The sequence below is a fragment of the Chelonoidis abingdonii genome, chromosome 8 (genome assembly GCF_003597395.2).
Source record: "Chelonoidis abingdonii isolate Lonesome George chromosome 8, CheloAbing_2.0, whole genome shotgun sequence".
NCBI lineage: Eukaryota > Metazoa > Chordata > Testudines > Testudinidae > Chelonoidis > Chelonoidis abingdonii.
Window position 1 is genome coordinate 10,290,067 of NC_133776.1, and position 15,973 is coordinate 10,306,039.

Sequence of the window (15,973 nt, forward strand, 5' to 3'; positions counted from 1 at the left end):
TCAGTCTAAGAGAAATCCCTCACAGCAAGAAGCAATGGTGCAGTGCTCTGCCTCAATTTTCCCACAACGGTCTTCAGCCTACACCAGCTATAGAAGTGACTTGCTGCAGTGAATTAGCCCTCCAGCTAAGTCATTAACAAAACTCCACTCTAAGTCCAAAACAAACAAAGCACGAACTTTCCCCAGTGTGATGGGGTTGGGACTCACCACCGCAGTGCCTCCTGCTGGTTACTTCTGGGAATTAGCTCAGTTCAGGGGGAGCACCCTCTGCTGGTGGTGTCCCATCCATCATCTGTTCCTTGCTAGTGTCTGGACCCACATTGCTCCCCATTCGGCAGCGTCCTCTTCAGGACCCTGCCCTCTGGCAGTGGCCCCTAGTCCATCCTCGGGGAGGGGGGTGTTAACAACAGTCCTTGCACTAGCCTCAGTGGCCAACCACAACCTCCAAAGTCTAGCCCCTTGTCTCAAGGGCCAGTTGCAGTTTGTTTCAGCCACCCTACTGCATGGCCAGGTGTAGAACAAGGGGAAAGGGAGGGGGGGGGACCCCAGGCCTGTCCACCTACCAACCCAGGGACTCCTTAGCAGCAGCCTCTCTGCCCTCCTTCTCTCCCCTTATCCAACTGTCTCTGGGCCACTTTCCCTCTGGCCCCTCACACCCCTTCTGTCAGGACCCGCTGCCAGGCAGGTATTGGGCTAGAGCCCTACTATGCTCCCCCTGAGCCTGCCCAGCTCTGCTCTGTCCAAGGTGCTGGTATCCTGCTCAGGAGACAGACCTTCCCCCATGAAGGTCTGGGACAGACTGACTGCTTTTTTCCTGAGCAGCCTTTATATAGGGCCAAGCTAAGCCCTGATTGGCTGTCTCCAATCTTGACTCTCATTGTCCCCCAACAAGCCCTTTTCTAATTGGCTGCCCATCTGTGAAGGTGCACTGGCCTGCTGCAGCGTACATTCTCCGGGAGTGGGGCAGCCACCTCACTACACCCAGTCTCAAACCGGGCTTATCCCTGCCTTACCAAGATGTTGAAAAACTATTATAAAAATGGTTTGTGTTTATGCAAAGCCTTTTTACTCTCATTCAAAGGGCAAGCACAACAATTGACACATGGTAGAGTGGAATACCAGCATCATTGGTATTTCTAATGTAAGAAGTAAGGCAAAATCCTTCTCCCACCCAAGTCAGTGTCAAAATTCCCCATTGACTTTAATAGGAGTAGGATTGAGCCCTTATACAAAAAATGATCTCATGACAGAAATTATATTTTAAATTAGTTTTACCCATGAAATGCTTTTGTGTGAGATTCATTTATACTGAATGGCTTTTTCTCCCACATTTTCTAGGAGAAAAAAAGCTGTATGTACAGTATATAATTAATCGTTTTGGAGAACCCTGAACCCAGATTTCTGCCATGAAATGAATGACATATGGTATCACTCCTAGATCTGCAAGTCACAAAGAAAGGGAAAGAGGACCCCTTTTATTATAGCATAATAACATGCTTGCAATATTTCAATAGATGTATGTGATAAGTATGACAGCTAGGATCCATTTCCAGAGATGTCTCAAGCCATTGGTAGAATTGCACACTTCAGAAAATGTGTCATGTCACAGCTAAAAGCAGAGCTCCTAGACATTTGAAAAAAATCTTAATTTTCATGTTTTGCTGTGATCAGCAATTTTCAAATCACCAGCTTTACAGAAAGTGCTGTAAATTGTTACTTGTTCTAAAAGAAATTGACTTTTTCCTTATCACCTTGGGATAATTTCCCAAGGTCTGGCTTGGGTGACCTATGTTACTGAATATTATATTTACTCGAAGAAGAAAAAATATACTTGTAGATGAAAACCACAAGAAAGAAAGTCATAAACGTCAGGAAAGAGCACATTATATCCGTCTCCTCTCTTCCCAGGCTGCAGCAAATCAGAATAAAAAGATGACTGCTGAAAGTCTGCCCATGGGGTGTGTTCTTAGAAATGTAATTGTCCAATAAATAGAAAACATGATGCATCACAGTTTCATCGCTACATGTACCACGTAAGAGATCAAAGTGCAAATTATGATCCTAAAGCTATGGGAGTGGATCCTCGGCAGGTGTAAACTGTCGTAGCTCTAGTGACTTCAAAGGTAGTGCTAGCCCAAACCACAACCCCACAATCCCCACAACCACCAAGTCTAGAAACTTACTTCTTGTCTTAAATGAAAGCTGAGAATCTCATATAATCACTTGAGTCCATGAAATGAGGCTTTAAACAAAACACTAAATGCCAGGAGACTCAAGTAAAATCACAAAAGTTGCCAGCACTGTTTATGAGCCCAATTCTGCAGATAAAATTCCTATTCAAGTCAAGAGAGCCAGGAATACATCAAGAAAAAAAATCCTACTGAAGGGGAAAAGAATTTTGTCTGACATAAGATTGAGCAAAGACTCTGGGCTTGGATCCTACTTTACAATATAGTATGAAACAAGTAAGTCTATCCATTTTTATTTACTGTACAGAACACCTGATACTGGGTTTCAGCACTACATAAACAAAGGGGAAGGAATCCAGCCCAGCAGATGTTATCTGTAGGGATGAGCCAATATGGTTTGGGTAAAAACAACTGTACTGGAGCCATATATTTTATGCCTCCTGGAGTGGAAGGAAAAGTACTAAAATATAGGCTGTTCTCATATGTTTCCAGCTTGACATCTAGATTCACAGATTCCAAGGCCAGAAGGGACCATTGAGAACATCTAATCTGACCTCCTGTATAACACAGGCCACAGAACTTCTCCAAAATAATTCCTAGAGCAGATCTTTCAGAAAAATATCCAGACTTGATCTAAAAATTGTCAGTGGCTTAACAACCATGTAAAAGAAGCATTGAGAGATAAAAAGGCATCTTTTAAAAAGTGGAAGTCAAATCCTAGTCAGGTAAATAGAAAGGAGCATAGACACTGCTAAATTAAGTGTAAAACTGTAATAAGAAAAGCCAAAGAGGAGTTTGAAGAACGTCTAGCTGAAAACTCAGAAAGTAATAACAAAATGTTTTTTAAGTACATCAGAAGCGGAAGACTGCTAAACAACCAGTGGATTGTAAAGATACAAAAGGAGCGCTTAAAGACAATGAAGTCATTGCGGAGAAATTAAATGGATTCTTTGCTTCAGTCTTCACGGTTGAGGATGTTAGGGAGATTCCCAAACGTGAGCCAGCTTTTATAGGTGACAAATCTGAGGAACTATCACAGATTGAAGTGTCACTAGAGGTAGGTGTTTGAAGTTTAATTGATAAACTTAACGTTAACATGTCACCAGGACCAGATGGCATTCACCCAAGAGTTCTGAAAGAACTCAAATGTGAAATTGCGGAACTATTAACTATGGTTTGTAACCTGTCCTTTAAATCGGCTTCGGTACCCAATGACTGGAAGATAGCTCGTGTAACCCAATATTTAAAAAGGGCTCTAGAGGATCCAGCAATTACAGACTGGTAAGTCTAACATAGTACAGCAATTAGTTGAACAATAGTAAAGACTAAAATTGTAGACACCTAGAAGAACAAATTGTTGGGCAAAAGTCACATGGTTTCTGTAAAGGGAAATCATGTCTTACTATCTATTAGAGTGCTTGAAGGTCAACATGTGGATAAGCGGGATTCAGTGGAATAGTGACTTAGATTTCCGAAAGCCTTTGACAGTCCTCACGAAGGTCTGCTTAAATTTAAGTTTGTCATAGGATAAAAGGAAGTACTTTCATGGACTGAGAATGGCTTAAAAGACAGGGACAAAGGGTAGATATAAATGTAAATTTCAGAATGGAGAGGAGTAACTAGGGGGTGTGTCGCAAGGGTCAGTCCTAGACCAATCTATTCAACTATTCAAAATTATCTAGGAAAGGGAAAAAGTGTGGTGCAAAGTTGAAGATGATACTAACGCACAGTAGTAAGACCAACCAGGACTTGTGAAGGCCTTCAAAAAGATCCTCACAAAACTAAGATGATATTATGGGCAATAAAAATGCAAATGAAAATTATGTGGGAAAAGAATGTAAAGTAATGCATTGTTAGGAAAAAATAACCCCAGCCTATAACAGACAATATGTGGCGGCTAATTGCTACATTGAATCAGGAAAAAGATCTTAGTCATGGGTAGTTCTCTGAAGACGCTGCACAGTGTGCGAGACAGTCAAAAAAGCCAAACAGGATGTTAGGAATCATTAAAAAGGGGATAGAGATAAAGCGTAGAAATTTTCCCTTATATAAATCCTTGGTTCGCCCCAATCTTGATACTAGGCTTTTACAGAGTGTCATCCGTCATTCAAAAAAGATATCTTCTGGCACTAGAAAAGTTCCAGAGTAAGGGCAACTAAAATGAATTAGGGGTTTGGAAACAGTCCCATATGAGGAGAGAAAAGAGCTAGACTTTCTCAAACTTGCAAAGAGGAGACTAATGGAGAGATGATAGAGGTTAATAAAATCTGGGTGATTGTGGAGAAGTAGTAAGGAAAATTGATGACTATTCCCATAATTAACAAGAACTAGGGGCCCCCCAAATGAAATTATATGGAGCAGGCAGGTTTAAGGAAGTCTTCACGACAGCGCACGGTCAAACTTGTGGAATCCTTTGCCTGAGGAGGTTGTGAAGGTACGGACTTCACAGCATTTAAAAGAGAACTTGTAATTCATGGAGGTTAAGTCCATTAATGGCTGTTAGCCAGGATGGGTAAGGAATGGTGTCCCTAGCCTCTGTTTGTCAGAGGGTGGAGATGGATGGCAGGAGAGAGATCACTTGATCATTACCTGTTAGGTTCACTCCCTCTGGGGCACCTGGCATTGGCCACTGTCGGTAGGCGGGATACTGTGCTAGATGGACCTTTGGTCTGACCCAGTACGGCCGTTCTTATGTTCTTATTTTCAGTCATAGAGAATCCATCATGACCCTTAATAAATTGGTCCAGTGGTTAATTTATCGCTGTTAACAACGTACGCCTATTTTCAGTCTGAATTTGTCTAATTTCAGCTTCCAGCCATTGGACTGTGTTATATCCTTCTCTTCTAGATTAATGAGCCCAATATTAAATATTTGTTCCCCATGTATATACTTATGGACTGTAACCAAGTCACAACCTTCTCCTTGTTGAGCTAAATAGATTGAGCTCTCTAAGTCTATCACTGTGAGGCATGTTTTCCAATCCTTTAATCATTTTTGTGGCTCTTCTCTGAACCCTCTCCACTTTGTCAACATCCTTCTTCAATTGTGGGCACCAAAACTGGACAAAGTATTCCAGCAGCAAATGCAACAGTGCCAAATATAGAAGAAAATTAACACACTCACACACACCAGATTACTCCTTTTATGCAACCCAACATCTCATTAGCTTTTTTGGCCACAGCGTCAGAGTGGGAGTTCACGTTCAGCTGGTTATCCACCACAACCCCAAAATATTTTTCAGAGTCACTGCTTCCCAGCCTAGAGTCCCCCTTCCTTTAAGTATAGTCTCCATTCTTTGTTCCTACATCTGTACATCTACATTTAGCCATATTAAAATGCATATTAATTGCTTGCATCCAGAGTAGTCTGTATCAGGGACTTGTCCTCTTCATTTCTCTACTACTCCCCCTATTTTTGTGCCATCTGCAAACTTTATCTGTGATGATTTCATGTTTTCTTCTAGGTCATTGATCAAATTGTTAAATAGCTCAGAGCCAAAAACTGATCCCTGGGGGACTCCTCTAGAAACACACTCGCTGGATGACTATTCCCCATTTACAATGACATTTGGAAACCTATCAGTTAGCAAGTTTTTAATCCATTTAATGTGTGCCTTCTTCATTTTATATCATTCTAGTTTTTTAATCCAAATGTTATACATTCATAGGTGCTGACTCCATGGGTGCTCTGGGGCTGGAGCACCCACTGGAAAAAAAATGGTGGGTGCTGAACACTGACTGGCAGCCGCACTACCAGACAGGACTTGCTGTGCCCTCGCTTCTCCCCGTCCCCCCGGCGCCTCCTGCCTGCTAGTGGGCCTGCCAATCAGCACTTCCTCCTTCCTCCCAGCACCTACCGCCTTCCGCAGATCCGCCGTTTCGCAATGTCAGGAGGTGCTGGGTGGGAGGGAGGAGGAGCGAGGGCACAGCGTGCTTGAGGGAGGAGGCAAAACTGGGCAGAAAGAGGAGAGGTGGGAAGAGATGGGGCGGAGCAGGGGTGGGAAGAAGCAGAATGGAGGGAGGGCCTTGGGGTAAGGGGTAGAGTGGGAGCAGGGCCTGGTCGGAGCCAGGGGGAGCACCCCCTGGCAGATTAGAAACTCAGCGCCTATGTATGCATTCCAAGTCAAACGCCTAACACATTAAGTATATTACATCAACACTATTTCTTTTATCAGCCAAGCTTGGAATTCACATCAAAATGGTATCAAGTTAGTCTGACAAGATCTATTTTCCATAAACTCATGTTGATTTGCATTAATTACTTTAACCTCTTTTAATTCTTTATCAATCGAGTCCTGTATCAGCTGCTCCATTATCTTGTCAGGGACTGGTGTCAGGCTGACAGGCCTATCATTACCCGGGTCATCCCATTTACCCTTTTTAAAAAATGGCACAACATTAGTTTTCTTCAAATCATCTGGAACTTCCCCAGTGCTTCAAGACTTATTGAAAGTCAATATTAATGTCCAGCGAGCTCATCAGCCAGCCTTTTTTTCTAAACTCATGGATGCAGGTCATCTGGACCTGCTGACTTAAAAATGTCTGACTTTAATAGCTTCTATTTAACACCCTTCAGAGATATTAGTGGAATGGAATGCATGTTATAATCCCCATATGAGACTATACAGAACAGAAATATTTATTGAACGCTTCTGCCTTTTCTGCACTATTGATAATTTTACCATTTCCATCTGGTAATTGACCAATACCATTGTCAGGATTCTTTTTGTTCCTAATATACTTTAAAAACTCCTCCTTCTTATTGTACTTAACTGTGCTGGCCATAGATTTCCCCTTATCAATTTTCCCCTAGATTTCCCCTTATCAATTTTTTACAGGTCCTAACATCTGATTTATATTCATTACTATTCATTTTCCCTTTCTTCCATTTGTTTGTTTATACAGTTATCTTCCCTCTTCTAAACCAGGTCAGTTTTTAATCAGTAAGGCCCTCTTCCTCAGTTGTAGGATTGTGGCTTTGGGGGGGATGTGGTAAGGTGTTCTGAAATTATTCCCAATTATCATTCCCTTTTTTCTCATTAAATTCTCCTTTTCAGCTGATTCGGCACATAATTGTTTTCAGCTTTGTGAAATTGACCCTATTAAAAATCAAGTATATATATTACTGATCTGGACTGTATTCTGTGTGCACATTATACATCTGATCGAGTCATGATGACTTGTACCTAAGCTACCATTAATTTTTAGTTCTGTGACCAGTTCCTCTTCTTCTCTTAGGACAAAGTCTAATCAAGAATTCCTCCTGGTTGGCTATAACAGTTTTTGAGTTAGGAAACTGTTATCTATCATGTTTAGAAATTCCAAGAATGTTTTAGTACCAGCAGCATGAGATCTCCAGCATATGTCACTCAAACCTAGACTGGTAGAGGGCCAGATAAGCTTTACAAGGGCATCCAATTTGTTGTATATTTATCCACATCAAACATTCTGTAATCAATGGAGTTCCTTGTGCTGCTCCAAACAGACTAGGCGTACACAGTGCAGAGAGTCTAAAACTAACCTTTTTGCCAGGGCTAGCCTTTATTGTTAACTTAGTTAACAAAACATAAACCTTGCCTAATCTGTCGGAACAGGTGGGCTTTTCTTAAAGTGTTTTCCTCTATATCCCTCATTCTCTCTGCCTCCATGAAACACTCAGAACCCTTAAATACTCCTGTATTGGAGCTAATAGGACCCAGATGATCAGACACAAGGGCGAGCCAGCAAAAATAACTGCATTTTATGCAAGCTCTGACGTTGTGGTGACATAACAGGGTAGCCCTGCATTCCTATGAAGAGCCCTAAAATCTGCCACCCTCTTACACATTCATATTTTGTAATATATGCCCAATGTTCATACCCCCTCTTTGCTACATGTTACCTGCATTATTATATAAAATTAAAGATTATTGAGAAACCAGAGTGGCAGAAAATGTTCACGCGTTGATACACATATGACAATCAACTGGTTTCAGGTTTCATTACAAAGCCAAAGCTCATCTCTCAGGAAAGTTAGTGAACCTTTCAGACATGTCTGTATCCAGTTTGGAATAAACCTGGGTCTGGATTTGTGATTTCAACATATAATCAGCTGCTATTGGAAATCGAGTGGATTCCAACATGAAACCATGTGGATTCAGTCAAATAAAAAAAATCAAAATGAAACTAATGGAAGACTACACATGGATCATAACCAAATAAATTCTGCTTTCAGTTTCTTTACTTCATCAGGGTTCATGTTGTTCAGAACAGAATATAGTGCTAATAAGTATATGCTGGTAAGGAACAAGACCAAATGAGTTATAAAGAAACTAAACATGTGTCCAGTTCTCAACAAATGAAATACACTTTCAAAACATATAGTACTTTGAGATCCTCCATTACACAAGTGGAAATCCAGACCGATTCCACTGAAGACAACGAGTATTTTCACCTCTGTAACCAAGATCAGAATCTGTCCATGGAATGTTTTTATTTTAAGGAAATCTTCAAACAGACATTTTAAGTGAACTTCACAAAGTCACCACCCGAAAATGAACTGTTCACTAACTGAAAGTAACCGACAAATGGGAAATTAAGGGTTTAAAAAAAAGCCACATTAAAATTGGACGACTGGGATATTTAATATTTATAATGCTCTGCCTGAATTGTGAAGAGGGCTCCAAAGAAAGTATATATGAATGGAGATGTCAGATTAGCTTTCCTGCTTGTTGTGATTTCAATAACTAGGCAGATAAGATGCAATGTATTCGCATATTAAGGGCAGAGATTTGGAACCATTTTTCTGAGCATTGTCCTAGGATTGAAAAAGTGTGAGCTGTTTTATTAGATTTTTTTCAATATATTTTAAGAATAAAAATCCCTTTGCCTCACAGGGGGGAGAAAGGGTAGATGATTGTTTTAATGTTTCAACTAGTGGACAACCAACCATGAAGCAAATGAAGTTTGAGAGGCTAGGAAACTGTTACTGACATATGAAGACTTCCACTATATTTAAAAGGTGCCTGGGTCAGAGTTGCAGGAAGTCACATTTTGAGATCCAGCTATGAAGATATACGAATGGCCTGAAGATACATCCCACATCAAATGGCTGACCTCCTGCACTCCCATACTGCAGGTCAGCTTATGCTCTTTAGCTGGAGACCCTTAGTGTACCCACACAAGCTGTTAACTGATTCCCTTTAGTAAAATCCCAGAACAAAGAAACACACTCTCAACTTTATAGGAAGCCTTCCTGAGTTACCTAGAACAGTGCTCCCCCCATTAGTAAAATGATAACTAATAAGACAATAAATATCATGCCTCTATATAAATCCATGCTACATCCATACTTTGAATATTGTGTGCAGTTCTAGTCACCCTGCCTCAAAAAACATATTTTAGAATTGACAAAGATACAGATAAGGGTAACAAAAATGGTATGGAACAGCTTCCATATTAGGAGAAATCAAAAAGACTGGTACTGTTCAACTTGGAAAAGAGACAACTAAGGGGGGATACAGTAGAAGTCCATAAAATCATGAATGGTGTGGAGAAAATGTGTTATTTACCCCTTTACATAACACAAGAACAAGGGGTCACCTGATTAAGTTAATGGGCAGAAGGTTAAAAACAAACAAAAGGAAGTACTTCTTCACACAACACAGTCAACCTGTGGAACTTGTTGCCAGGGAATGTTGTGAAAGCCAAAAGTATAACTGGGTTCAAAAATAATTAAATAAGTTCAAGGAGGATGGTTTCATCAGTGGCTATTAGCACGCAGGTCAGGAACGCAGCCCCATGCTCTGGGTATCCCTAAGGCTCTGACTGCCAGAAGCTAAAGCTGGACAACAGGGGATGGATCATTCAATAATTGTCCTGTTCTGTTCATTCCCTCTGAAGCACCTGGCATCGACCACTGTTGGAAGACAGGATACTGAGCTAGATGGACCATTGGTAGTCTGGCCATTCTTATGTTCTAAAAGAGCCATAGACTTCTTACAAACAAATTCATCCCTTTCCAATGGAGACAATAGCAAGGTGCATATAGCTGCTAAAGCAGGAGGGAAAAAAATCTTGATTTCATAGATTTCCAGAAACAATTGGTGCTAAGTGTACCAATGGCTGACTTTAATAAAATAAGAAGTTAGGATGGAAGTTAACAGTGCTTTAGATTTTATGGTGTAGCAGAGGTAAGATAATGACTTACAGAGGCAAGTTACCATCTTGAAAGACCAGTTGGTCCTACAGCTATGCGCTCTACTATTGTAATGGAATCGCCAACAAACTGAAATTTTTTTTTACAACACACACACAGTTGTAATGAATTAGCTGGTGTGTGTGTGTGCATCACTGCTTTCTCAAGGATGAAACTGAAACTTTTCAAACATATGAACACAAGCCCGATGCCGCAAAACAGTTAAAATCAGATTATCCTTTTGCTCAAGAATGAGGCGACTTTTCTTTTGCAAATCTGAGTTCTATCCTTGCACATTCCATAAAGTTCCCATTGGCCACAGTGTGCAGCAATAAATATGGAGCCCCAGGACATCATGAGTTTGATACAAAGTTTTACTGAAAAATTCATGCAAGTGGAAATACTGGTTTCCAGTCTAGCAGAATCCTGCTAACGGTGCATCATTGCCATATTGGATATTCCTAGCTGGTGAATTTTAATATATTACACTCTCATCTGATCTTACATTCTCAGATCTTATGTCAGTTCCCTATACATTCCATTATAATTATTCTCATTAAACTTTATTATGAAAATACCAGTTAACTTGCAAAGTGTTAGGCTCTTCAAAATGCTAAAATAATGCGATTCAGAACATTCGTTAATATTAATTATTACAATTTATTAACCTCTAATGAATTTATTACTTCTATAAAACAAATCATCATAATCAACAGTAATTTTGTTAGCTACCTGTAGCAGAACAGAGAGCAATAAACAAATGTTGTGTATAGTAAATTGCAACAAAAATGTTTAATAGCTGTCATCAAAATTAAAATAGTATAATATTTTCCAGTAAAACATACATTGTAATCATGGTCATTGATTAAATACAATAAATTATGCCAATTACAAGAGTCTAGATTTCAGATAAAGAACATAATAGATAAAAAGGGATATTCTCGGTTTGAACCAGTGATTAAAAGGAAATCTGCAGAAGGACATGATGGGCTGATCCTGCAAGATGCTGAGGAGTTTGGCCCTAGTCTAGCAAAGCCTTTAAACGTGTGCTAAATTTAAATACATGAGCAGCCCTGTTGATTTTTCTGCGACTAATCACAAGTTAAGCACATGCTTAAGTGCTGTTCGGAATTGGCACCAGAATGCTCAGCATCTTGCAGGATCAAGCCAATTTCTCAAGTGATGGTGATGCCACAGCATGTCTACTACAACTCAGGGACTTCAAATTCAGATTAAGGCCCTGATCATGCTATCAGACCCACGTAAGCAGACCCTGATTTCAGTGGGGTTAGTTTGGATAAATATCCTAAAGTTCAGATTCTTACTATGAACCTCTTTTGACTGAGAATTGGGCTGGAAATCTTCAAAGATCCTTGAGGTTTCCAGTTCATTCTGGGTTCTGCAGGGCTGGAAGTACTATGAGAACTTCAGTGCTTCAGCATCCAAACTGGGCAGTGCAGATTCATGCACTAATAATAATTAATAATAATAATAATAAAGAAACAAAGATAATATTTTGAGGTTTAACAGAAACATTAAGTTCTATTCTTTCACCTGGGGTGGATTGCCTAGTCCCAATGCAATGAAACATCAATTTTAGGATTTATAACATTTAGGGTCAGACAGGAGTAATAAGATCATCAAGCTTGATCTTCTACGCAACACAGGCAAAAGACCTTCACCCTATAAAAGAGATAATTGTTCTTACAGAATCATTGCCTATGAAAATGAATAGAGTTCCTAAAAAATTACTAAACTTGACTTAAAGACTCAGATGCTTGACTTAAAGACTCAGAAGGTTGCCGCTGAAATTAATACAGATTAATTAATACAAAAATTATTACAATTTTATTAAAGATAATAACTGACTGGCCTCAACTTACTTATGGAAAATTATTTACATTTCACTTCATTTTGTTTTCCATTTCAGAGTTAAATATACTCACTACACAAGTACAAAGACACTTGCATGATAAACCTGATTTATTTCCATTTCAGATAGGTGGAAAGATGTGTGAGCAACATATGCATCAGCATCTCATTTACTGCATCTTTTTTGGCTTGTGTGGATGTGTCTGAATTTAGTGGTTGTGAAAAACAGTCTATTTTCTGCCCTCCCTCTCAGGTGATGCATTGCACAGAGACAACCCTGAAGTACCAAGTACCTATGAAGTATATAGAGGTAGGCCTGATCAAAAATATTTTGTAAAATTGTTTTGGTTTTGAATGGAAAACTGGGTTTTAAACTAAATGAAAATTGTCACAGAAAGTGTTTGATTTCCTCAAAGATTTCAATATTTCATCAGAAAACAAAAACCACATTATAGCTGAAAATTTGAAATTTGTATAGAAGAGTCAACATTTTCCACTTTTAAAAAAAATCCCCATTTTCCAACCAGCTCTACCTATGACGCCTTGGGTTACTCTTCACTTTTATAGGAGTTTTCAACCACAAAGTCCCCAAACCACCAACCAACATGATACACAAACTATACACAGTGATCAGTTCACCCACCATTAGTCACTGCTGGGGTGAGAAGAATCAACTGTTTAAATGTAAAACAACAAAAACTCAGCACCCTAGTGTCAGACATATAGAAGAGCATTGTACTTGACATACTGCAGGGGCATTCAGGTAAATAAAAAGTAGAAGTGAGTCCAGATTACAACCCTAGCTGTTAAGTTTTGGAGGTGGGAACTAGTTTTTGAAATCAAAGCCCTAGGGTCTGACCCACGGCTATCACTTTGTGATGAAAGGCTCCATTTTCTGGATCCTGCTTGTAATGGCTCAAGATGGCAAAAAATCTCATGGAAACATCAGATGTTGTGAGATTTTTATCGTTTGAGGTTAAAATCCAATAAGAACAACTTCTTGGAATAGCACCACTGACCTTCTCAGAGTCTGAGGTGATAGTACTGCTGAACGTACACTACAATTTCTTACAGGTGGTGTCCCTGGCAATACTCTGCAAAGGACACAGCTAGCTTCTGGGCCCAATCCATCTTCAGAGGGACAGCTGCAATTCCCAATGAAGACAGCAGACCTGATCCTGCAGGCCCTCCATACAGGGAACTCTCCATGGCAGCTGTGTGCATTGAGGGCTTGCAGGATCAGCCCCAGTAGGGATTGTACCAATATAACAGAAGGGGAGAATCCCTTGCTAGTTAATTTAAGGAGGAGAAATCAATCAATCAATCTGGAACGATGTATGTACTCAATCTTTAAAGAAAAAGAGGCATCGAAAAGAGCTATCCTATGTGTAAACACACAAACACGCACACTTACTAGTAAAAACATGTGTGCTTAATGGTTGAATAGCCCTGCTCGATTTGGAGTACTCTTTTTTACAATTCTCAGGCTTAGTCCACATCATAAGTGACATGAGAAGTGAGGCTAGTGTCATGGCTTCAAAGCATAATTTTTTCACAGAAGACTAGACATCTGCTTTATTTGTTTAACTGCAGATGATTTTAGAGAAAAAAATTAAATAGGAGAGAGTGAAGTGTAGGGAGAATTTTTTATTTTTTGTTAAATGTACAGGAAAGAGCTCTTTCCTAATGTTACTTATTTAAAGATTGCTGGTGCAAGCAGGAAGGTTCCTACTCAGGAGTATACTTGATTAGCATATTCATAAGAAGCAGCATGGTCCAGCTGGATAGGTTACAGGCCTGGGAATCAGGAAATCTAGGTTCCATTCCTGGCTCCGTCATTGTCCTGATATGTGACCTAGGGCAAGTTATTTTTGCCTTTGCTTCCTTCCCATCCTTTGTCTGTTTAGACTGCAAGTTCGTCAGGGCAGAGACTGTTTCCCATGGTGTGTTTGTACAGTGCCTGGCATAGTGGGGCCATGGTCTCAGCTGGAGCCTCTAGCAGCTGCTGTAATAGAAAAGATTTTTAATAATTGCAGTTAGGGCCTCATCCTTTGCGGTGCTGAGCAGCCACATCTCCCATTCAAGTCAACTGGACTTCAGCACTCAGGATAAAGCCCTTGCTTGTCAGAGCCAAATAATACAGTTATCAGAATACCTGAGCCGTTGGACTTTGTGTGCTTAGCATCAAGGGAAGATTTCTATGTAAGCTTCTACTTACAAATAAAAACAAAAGGTAAGAAACTGCAGGCAGTTTAATAAAGGGGGATTTTCTCAACTGCACTGCACTGGGTATTCCTTTGTGGCTTTCTCCCTTGCAATACACTTGTCAGTCAGAGATCTATCACACCACCATGCAATAGGAATGGTTTCCAAAGACACCATTCCACAAGTTGACATCATCCTGTACTAGAAGGCAAAAAATAAAGATAGTGTGCGGTTTTTCATTGGCATTATATTTTAAAATTAAAGCGCACGCACAGACACAAATACCGTGCAGGTGATAAAACTATGTGATGTATTGTAGCCCTATGCAATAAATGGATTTATCATGCACTTTTGATTGCCCTACTGCCCTTTATCCATTAATCTATTTCCCCATGGCTACTTCTAACATAACAACCCCGTGAGCAGCTTTAAATAGCTGCTATTTTTTTAAAAATTAGACTGCCAGAGAAATGCTTCCAACCTGGGGAATTTTAACCTCATATTACACCTGCCTGGGGCCTAGGATAAGCAAAGTACAGAACAGACTTTTAAAAAAACCTGTTTAACCATATTTTTATGTGAGCAAAAAATGTGCACAAAATCCATCATGTCAGGGGTATAAACTTGGCCAACATGCCATGGTTTTTGATTGATACAGTCTACTACCCCTTGGCAGAAAGTTGCTCCTAAATTATCAGTCTTTTTGTTTTCCTGACCCATTGCAAGCAATTGCAGTGCAAATCATTTGACAGACAATAGCTTAAGCAATTTCTCCCAAATCAACAATATCATGGGTGGAATTCTGATGCACATTTTCAGTCTGGCTTTAATCCTTTATAATGGGCTCAGATTGCAAACATAATTCTGGGTTCAAAATTGCACCCACCTTTATTTGTGTCAGCAGAAGTGGAGGCCAGTAACTGAAAACACTGATCCATAGAGTCAGCTTTAGAAAGGTCTCCTCACAGCAGTTTGCAACTTCACAAACATCTCTAGCAAGAATTTAAAACATTGATTAAAAATAGAAGCACCGACAGCAGTGAAATATGACAGAAGGATTAAGGACGTTTCTTGGATTGAGCAATATTGCCCTCAGTGGAAAAGCACAATATATTTAATACTGGAGAAATAGTTGATTGCCACTGCCTTTCTACCCAATCAGTAAGGGCCAGATTTTCAAAAGAGCTCAATACCTAACAGCTCCCATTGTGACACTTATGGCCAAATTTTCAAGAGTTTGGTATGCTGAGTAAAAAAGCAATTACCTAACTAGCAAGTGGTCTTGTGTTATGGCTTGAGCTGGTCAAAAAAGTTTTGACAGAACTGTTTTCCATTGGAAATCAAAATGTTTTGAGGGAATGTGTCAATTTAAGTGAAATTTTCACCAGGAAAAAGTCAAATAGAATCATTTCATGTTAGTCATTTTATTTTGACTTTTATATTAAAATATTAGTTGTAATATTATATGTAATGTCACATATATTTAATTTATATACACATAAGGTTTATTATATTACAATGTTTCAACATC